The sequence below is a fragment of the Gadus morhua genome, chromosome 23, assembly GCF_902167405.1.
Source record: "Gadus morhua chromosome 23, gadMor3.0, whole genome shotgun sequence".
NCBI classification, from domain to species: domain Eukaryota; kingdom Metazoa; phylum Chordata; class Actinopteri; order Gadiformes; family Gadidae; genus Gadus; species Gadus morhua.
The window spans coordinates 23991528-24000798 of record NC_044070.1 but is presented as its reverse complement, the minus strand read 5'-3'; the positions used below and the strand labels follow the sequence as shown (position 1 = coordinate 24000798).

General features: G+C 48.5%; 1 long non-coding RNA gene across 1 annotated transcript; it reads right to left on the bottom strand.

Annotated features, from left to right (window-relative positions):
- Window positions 1–6418: 6418 nt before the first annotated feature.
- On the bottom strand, window positions 6419–9225 carry LOC115536907 (uncharacterized). Its single transcript, XR_003974731.1, has 3 exons — window positions 9084–9225; window positions 8316–8445; window positions 6419–7884 (listed from the first exon to the last, which is right to left on the bottom strand). It is a non-coding gene; the product is annotated as an uncharacterized LOC115536907 (long non-coding RNA).
- Between the last annotated feature and the right edge of the window lie 46 nt (window positions 9226–9271).

Sequence of the window (9271 nt, the reverse complement as noted above, 5' to 3'; positions counted from 1 at the left end):
AATCTTCAAGTTTAGAGCTTCAAGCTTGGAGAGTCGGCTTCTAAACACTGCAGGGCCTTGTCTGTGATCTCCATCGCGATCGAGAGGAGAAGCTCCACCGCTCTGGCCCCGCCCGGGGGAGTTATCAGGCCCTCCTTCTATTGAAGGGACGGGGAGAAGGCATCTCCACACACAGTTCTTGTGGCGTGCTGATGTGGATGCCTTAATATTCACACACGCACATGCACAAACAAACCAAGACGCATTATGTACGCCGATATGTGCAGCTGAGCTTGGATCTATTGATGTTTCTTTGTGAACGATTGTTTCATGAATTTATTTTAAAGGTTTTGTTGTAACCAGTTTAAATTTGTCGGTTTAAGTGAACAGAAAATACAAAGTATGATCAATGATAAACATACCGAGGGATTAGGGTATTGCTTTTATGGTGGATATGAACAGACGAATGCAAACAGTATTTATCTTATCGTCTGCATCGCAGCGCCGCGACTGCGCCGACTCTTTTGGCCCATCTCCGTCTCTGTACATGATGGCTTAGCCAATCAGCATCCAGTGAAGTTGCTGAGTCATGGATGGGTCGTTCAAACACCCAGGGAATAATTAAGAAGCACTTCTGTCCTCCGTCGAGGTCCGCTGCTTTGTTTTCATATTTTAATGTTGACAGCGCAGAGCGCTGGAAATCAATTATTTCTCTTCCATTTATTTATTTTTTTTGGGCGGAATAATATCCCACCAAAATGTCATTCATTGAAAAATGGGACAACGCTCTATGGAATTGAAAACATAGACGCCCCGACTTCAGCGTTAATAATAATTAAAGCGTTAATTATTATTAACGCTTAAGTCTGAATATTGAAAACAAAGGATTGCTGCGTTTACGTAGTAGACGGATGATCTGCTCGTCTTGTTGTGCCGGCGTCTCATAGGTCGGCTGATGTCCGTGGGCCTCTCTCTCTCTAGGGCTCTGTTTTCTCAGAGCCGAGGAGTGGATTTGGGCGGTTTGGGGCTTTGGTGGGATGGCCCCGGTCGGTCCTCAGTAATAAACTATCAATATCGTCGATCGAGGGGGAAATCCCAATCATAGAGTGTTTGATTTCTGTGCTGCAGGCGGCGCGGCATAAAGCAAATAGTTTAGGATATTTTATGCTCCTCACTCAACAGCCTAATACCTCCTAGCTCTCTTCCCCCCCGCTTTCTCCCTCTCTCTGTCTCTCCTTCTTCCTCTCTCAGTCTCTCTCGCTCCCTCTCTCGCTCTCTCTCTAACTTGCTCTCTCTCGCTCTAACTTGCTCTCTCTCGCTCTATCTCTCTCTCTAAGTCCCTCTCTCTCTCTAGCTGTCTCTCTATCGACTCGGTGATACAGTGCTGTGTGATTAGCAATTCAAATAGGACAGAGCACTGCTCTTATTTCCATCAACAGGGGGCTGATGCTGTGTGTGTGTGTGTGTGTGTGTGTGTGTGTGTGTCTGTGCGTATGTGTGCGCATGTCTGTGTGTGTATGCGCCTGTGTCCGTGTCCGTGTGCGTTTAAATCAGGGACAGGATGATTGAAAAGGATGATAAAACTGCGTTATCGACGCCAAGTCACTCACGGGGTATTCTCCGAGGCTACGGCAGGATAGGGCTGCGCTGTGGACGCTCTGGAGATCGTACAGAAAAATGTTCCTCCAACTCCCCATCATAGATATGAAAAATATATATAAATAAATCTCCACGAGAGCTGGCGGCGGTCTCGAGCACGGCTCTCTGCGTCGAGCCCCCCCCCCCCCCCTCAGATACCAGATACGGCCGTTTCACTTGGCACTTGGTCTTCTTCAGAATTGTATAATTCTTCCTGGACTGCGTTGAAGTGCTTACATAACAACGTCCTGTACAGCGAGGAGCTGCACGGAGGCCTCTTGGGTTAACAGCCTTCACCCTGGCTCTCTAGTGTACACTCAGGTGTGTGTGTGTGTGTGTGTGTGTGTGTGTGTGTGTGTGTGTGTGTGTGTGTGTGTGTGTGTGTGTGCGCTCATGCACACACCGGTGGTGTGATTCAACGGTGAACAGAGAAGGCGCCGAGCAGAGACGGCGAGTACCCGACCACACAGGAAACTCCCGCTGGGAGACACATGTCTGAGTGTGAATGTGTTTCCACACGAGATCGAATGGAGGGCACAACAAAAAGTACCTACCCATACGTGTGTCTGTGTGCGTGCGTGTGTGTGGCTCTGAGTGTGTGTGTGCGTGCGTGTGTGTGGCTCTGAGTGTGTGTGTGTGTGTGTGTGTGTGCGCGCTTGCATGTGCTCTCGTCCTGCAGCTGCCACCGTGGGCCAGACAGGGTGACTGGACCGTCCCTGATAATGAGACGCTACCATCGAACCACTGTCTGCTTCTCCAGGGGAGACCACCGCACAGCCCCCCTCCCTCCCTCGCTCTGCTACGCTTCTGTGTGTGTGCGTGTGTATGTGCGTGCGTGTGTGTTACTTTTCGCTTGGCGGGGGGAACCATGCATGGGTACATGTCTGATCTGTGTCCGGGTTGTGTGTGTGTGTGTGTGTGTGTGTGTGTGCTTTCGCTTGGGGGGTTGGGGTGTGTGTATGTGTAGATGTCTGTTCGGGTCTCAAAGCCGTCTGCAGCCTGGCTCTCACCAGGACTCTCGTGTTACACAGAGACAGGCTGTCGGACGAGAGGGAGAGGGAGAGGTTGGTGGTGGAGGTGGTGCTGGTGGGGGTGGGGGTTGTGGTGGAGGTGGGGGGTGGTGGTGTGATGGTGGTGGAGGTTGTGGTGCTGCTGGTGGTGGAGATGGTGGTGCTGGTGGTGGTGGGGGTGGTGGTGGCGGTGGAGGTGATGCTGCTGGTGGTGTCGGTGGAGGTGGTGGTGGCGGCGGCGGTGGAGGAGGCGGTGGTGGGGGTGGGGGTGGGGGTTGTGGTGGAGGTGGGGGGTGGTGGTGTGATGGTGGTGGAGGTTGTGGTGCTGCTGGTGGTGGAGATGGTGGTGCTGGTGGTGGTGGGGGTGGTGGTGGTGGCGGTGGAGGTGATGCTGCTGGTGGTGTCGGTGGAGGTGGTGGTGGCGGCGGCGGTGGAGGAGGCGGTGGTGGGGCTGGAGGTGGTGGGGGTGGTGGTGGTGGTGGTGGGGGTGGTGGTGGTGGTGGCGGTGGAGGTGATGCTGCTGGTGGTGTCGGTGGAGGTGGTGGTGGCGGCGGCGGTGGTGGGGGTGGGGGTGGTGGTGGGGCTGGAGGTGGTGATAAGATCGAGGGAGGTACTCAGGCACCCTCAGTTTTTCCTCCTGTTTCCCCTCTTTCCTATCTGGCACCGGGGGGAAGGAGGGGTGGAATTGTCCTGGCAGAGATGGGAGCAGGTACGGCCGGATGCACACGGCGGTCGTTGAAGCAATCTATTAAAGCCTGAGGGGGGGGGGGGGGGGGGGGGGGGGGGGGGGTCCTCTTTCTGACCTGCACGGCCTCGGCTCTCACTGCCCGGGTTTCAGTGTCCCCCTTCTCATGCTCTCCGGCGTGCAGTGAGGACAGCAGCGGGGGGCAGCAGCGTGGGGCAGCAGCGGGGGGCAGCAGCGGGGGGCAGTAGAGCTGGAGGGGGTTCTCTTCATGTGGGGGGTCCCAGAGACGGACTCAGGGCCCTTATTTAAGAGGAGGCAGGTGGGAGCGACGGGAACCCTGTGTGTCTCTGCTGCCGGGTTTCACTGAACGCATCTGGAGGTCTGCTGGCACACACACACACACACACACACACACACACACACACACACACACACACACAGTGTGTCTCATGGTGAGCACTCTGGGCCTCTCCTGATAATGAGGCAGTGGACTGTAATGTACGACAGGCTGCACGCTCCCATCCTTCCTGTCGTTGACTGAGAGGGAGACCGATCGGCCAACGTCACCGCTGGGGGCGGAGTCAGGACGGTTAGACACGCCCCCGTGCGTGACCAGGGAGCTGAGGCTGAGCTCTCTCTCGTTCCGTCGTTCAATTAGCGTTGTGTTGACAGAACGGCAGCGGGCTGACGGAGGCCGCCCCCCCCCCAGCGCGGGCCGGCGGTTCCACCCCGCCTCCCCATTGATTAGGGAGCGTCGGGCCCGGAATTATTGATCGCTTCCGCTCTGCGGTTCTTGCGCGATCAGCAACACACTAGCACCACCCTCACTACCACCTCCACCACCCCCACCACCACCACCACCACCAGCTCACCACCACCACCACCACCCCCTCCACCACCCCCACTACCGACCCCTCCACCCCCACCACCCTGATCCTGGCTTTGGGGCGGTGAAGCCCCCTGAAGACACCTCCGTTACATGAAGAGGCATGTTGAGCAGAGGAGAGCCTTTATTCGCCGCGCTCTCTCTCGGGCCCCGAAGATTAATACAAACTGCAGAACAAATTAAACAATTCATTTGAATTAGGGAAGAGAGCGAGAGAGAAATGGTGGTGTAATTGCAGGCAATGGATTACTTCCCAATGGGAGAACGGGTTTTACAGGACATAAGGTGCGGTCGGTGTTCTGCAGCAGCCAGATAGGAGCCTTCACGCGATGCCCTGAAGCGGTTCAACGTCTATTTTTAATTGAGAACAGCTGTGCTTTACATTAGCGTTGGACGTCTCAGTTGTATACGAGCATTTCGCTGTGTAGTTCAGCGACAGCTGAAATACAATGATTTAAATAAGGGCTCATTAACCAACGGATTGGAACAAAGTGGATTTATTCTGAGCATTTACACATTTTTTAAGTTATTTAAACACACAGACATCACAGACTTCAGCGCAATACAAACTGCTTTCTAAGGACCATAACTATTGCTTTTGTTCTTTTATCCGTCTCTCGCCAGGAACCAGCATGACAATGACCCTCATCCCCAGAGCACAGACGTTCCCCAGCTTCCTCTCTGAAGAGCTCGACAGCACACGCCAAGAAGAGGCGCTGTCGCCCTCTAGTGGCTACGAATCCAGTTGCAGCGCCGGCCTGCGACAATGACATGCAATGCCATGACCAAACCAGGACACTTTTGCTCTATCACTTTAGAGAGAATGTAGAAATATGTATAGTGACATGTGTAATATACCATTTCATGTCAAAGAAAAAATAGTGTCAAACGTACGGTTGAGCAGTAGCCTACACACGACAGAAAAGACAGACTATGTGTGTGTTTGAAAACCGCGGTAGCGTAAGATGTTGCACCAAAAACCCAAGTCATCTAGTCATTCTGTGACTATTTACGTTATTCATTCTGCTCATGAACATCGTCACTATAGGCCTACCATTTCCCCAAAGTCAATCTTTGATTCTAAAAAATGTACGGGAAGATGAAATGTGCAGGGGAACTGATTATTGTTCTTGAATGAGTCACGAACGCACTGCACTGGATTCCCGCCAAAACAGTGGAGCCCCATCATTTATAATTATGAGTTTTACTTGCGTGAATATAAAGCACAGTTTAAGGATTCAGTTGAGAAGGTGTGGGTGATGGATGTGATCCAGACCTCCACAACCCTCGACCACACTTTGGAAACACACTTCAAAAAAACATTTAGCATTTGGACACCATGAGGCGCCGACGCGCCGCCGAACCAGCGAGCGCGTCGGTCAGATGCGACGAACGCATTGCCGCTCTGCTGCTAAACACCGGGAGTGTAAGAGAATAAGCTGAATGCTAATTTATGTATTTTATTCGCCTCGTATTCCAAATCAGGTAAATAACGCCTACATAGTTATTGTCTTACGAACCGGCAGAGACGGGAGGTAACTTGGTCATTCCCATGGCTAATCTCTTATGGTTTTTAACGAACTGAATTCAATTTGATCTCGTTTTCCCGATGCTGTCAAACATCAGAGTACAAATGTCACGTGTATTAACAGCCTAAACTCACGAAAACATCAATTATTTGTTTTAATGGTTGAATCCGATTCTCATCAAGTGAATGCCAGGGGCCTCTCATGCTTCAACGGCCCTCGTTCCATCCAGAGTAAGAAGTGCCTTTTGCCGTAGACCGCAGAGTGTGAGCCCTGATCGAACCCTCGACTTTGGGCCTGCAGTTTACCATTGGGAATGGGACAGGTCATCTTCTTTGTACTTCATATTTCCATTTTGAAGTCGTTTTGTTTGGTGTGATTCAGGTGTGCAATTCCGTGTGTGGAACTGTTAAGTCATTAGAATTATTTAAAAGGATATAGTTGGTTGCTTAAACCTGCGCCGTTACTTTTTCACTGTAGCCATAACTTTTACCATTTTCCTCTTCTCCACAGACCAAATTGATTTTGAGTGGCTGGTGGAATGGTTTTCTTTTAAAGAAGGTTGCATAATGAAGGTTTAACCTGCGGTTATCGTTTTCAAATACTTCAAGGTTTTTGAAATGCTGCCTTGTAAAAAAATAATGTGAAAATGTGAACAAGTGATTTTTTAATCACAGAAATGCTTTTGAGTCAGACGAAAAAAAAAAAAGACAATCATCTTGAGGGGAGGAACGCCAACCCAGACTGGCGCACTTGACGCTTAATTTATTCTATAAATTTATTTTTCCGGGTTAAATGTTTTGCCAAGTGATGGAAATACAATTCTGGTAGAACTTGACATGTATTTAGAACTAGTGAAACGTTGCATCTGAAAGTTGTTTTCCTTTGACCCATGACGTCAACAGGACATTGCTTTTCCATCAAGCGGCAGAGCCCTTCTATGAAAGGCTACTAATAATCTAATGTCAATCAACCTATTTTAGCAAGGTCATGTTTCTGCACCATTTGAAAAAAGATGGAAGATTAAAAACAAAAATGTATTCTAGCTCTAGTGAGATACTACTGAAAAAACTGAAGGAATTCATGGTCAGTTGTTTTATTTGTTCGTTTTTATTTTTAAGTAAAACCACATGAAAAACTCCTACTGTAGGTACGCATTTAAGATCACCCTTTCATTTCCATCGTTATAATTGTTTGTATGAGTGTCATGTCGACACTTGTGTTAATGTCGTAATCGTTATCAGCACTTTGAACTTGAGTGTGGGGTTAAAATGTTCACTCACTAAATGTACATATGTAATGTTTTTTGGGAGTATTAAAATTAATGTTCCATTGTGATTTATATTAATTCTTTTTAATAGATTAATAGCAGTGCCTACACACATGCATACCGAAACTAATACATGAAGAGATGCCTTTGTCTTGTCCAAATAGCCTCCTACAGACTTTAAGGTTCAGAGCATTTAAAGCAATAGCAGGTGTCGCTATGGCACAAATAAACCTCTTTGAGGTTGTGAAACTGCCAGCTGTTCAAGTTCTAGAATAGCCATGGAATGTACATTTACACATAGGCTCACTTTGTAAAGATCTTCACAAAAGGCTAGGTCACAACTTGCCCCATTCAAATAAGCTTGAAATGTGTTGAGGACTTGCTTGTGAAGACACTGTACAAATTGAAATGTATTAAAGGAGACATCATATACCACCAGGTGCGAGTGTGATTAGCCCTACAAGCCGTTTCGAAAATCTGCCCCATATGACATCACTAGTGGGCGTGTCCACCTAGATCTCTGCTGGATAGATCAGTCTACCCAGTGGACTGACAAACGTTGCTCATCTATCCAGAACAGATCTAGGTGGACACGCCCACTAGTGATGTCATATGGGGCAGATTTTCAAAACGGCTTGTAAGGGTAATCACTCAAACCTGGTATAATATGTCCCCTTTAAAATGGTTTGCACCTGGTATAAAAATATTTTACATCCTAACTTCCATTAACAAACTTCAAGGACAATTCCCAGGAGTACAAGCAAAGACTCGACACAAAATACAAAACATTTGTTAAAAAAAAACCTTGAATTATGAAGACAGATGTACAGAAAGCAAACAAATATTGAAGCCAAAGGTCTGGTAGACTGGTGCGGTAAAGCGTTGCTGTCCTGTGGTGGATTGATACACATGAGTCAGTTGTGCTAGAGGATTTAGAAGACAGTTTGATAACCCGAAAGTGCTTAACGCACTTGTAAACCCTAATTCTAAATGCAAAATAAAATTGATATGGCAATACAATGAAAACAGACAATAAAATATTTAAAACCCAGAATGACAGCCATTATAGAAATGCTTACAATTGGTAAATGGTCTGCATTTATAGAGCGCTTTTCCAACCAGTGGCCACGCAAAGCACAATACTGCCCTACATTCACCCATTCATGCCACGCAGGGCGACAGCCAGCTGGTCAGCAGCAGTCCGGGTGAGGCTTAGGGACACCTCGTCACTCAGCTAGGAGGAGCTGGTGATCGAACTAGCGACCTTCTGTTCACCTGCCACCCCGCTTTACCTCCAGAGCCACACGCCGCCCATGCTTACCGCGTCAATGCAATATAGCCCACTGAACGGGGTTAATGCGCTAACGACCCAGTCCCTCACGGCAGGACAACCCGGCCAGTCTGGGCCGCTCTGCATGTGGCCTCACCCTCAAAGCCACAGGGTTGAACCTCTACAGGAAGGGGAGGAGCTTCAGTATTAATATGAACTGTAATGGGCCATTCAAATAATTATGTCCCAGTGAAAGCATCCTGAGTTCTTAAGCACCAGTCCATACTGTTTGCAGAAAGTATTGTTCTAGACGTGTCGCTAAAGTCAAACTAACAGTTTGCCCACAAAGCTATAGGCAGTTTGAATTAATTAAAATCAAGGCTCTTTAGATTTTAAGATCGGCAGATTACTAAGGTCCACATCATGGTCTTTAACCCAAGCGGCCTTCACCAGATCAGTCTCCTTTAGCATCAGCCATTACTTCCAACTAGTGTTGTGGCTGAACCAAAGTGGAGTTACAATTTACTAAAAGCCTATTATTAAGTCCAGTAGCCTGACTACTGCAGTGCCAGTAAATGCACTAGTTACAAGAAACAAAACACCCAGTTAATGACTTATCTAGTTACAAATGACAACATGGGCGTTTTTAGCATCATAGCCTTCAGCATCCGTAGGAGAACGCAGCCTGGGCTTCCGTCCACCTAGACGAGCACGTTCAAATCGCATAAATAGATTTAGTGAAAAATAAATGCCTCTTGGAATGTTTAGAAACCCGTTGATAGCTTGGTCCCTGCCAAATTTTTCAAGGTTCCTTCTTACCCAAAGCTGCACCACTTTCCCCACCGTTTTCTTTTCGTTGCCAAAGTGTTCACCATCAAGCCGTCGTCGTCGATCTGGGGGGGCCCAAAGGGGGCCCCCCCCAGATTCAAGTCAGCTCGTCGACACGTCACTGCACTCCAAAACAATAATGGTGATCGCAACAGCATTAAAAAAAAAAAACATTAAAA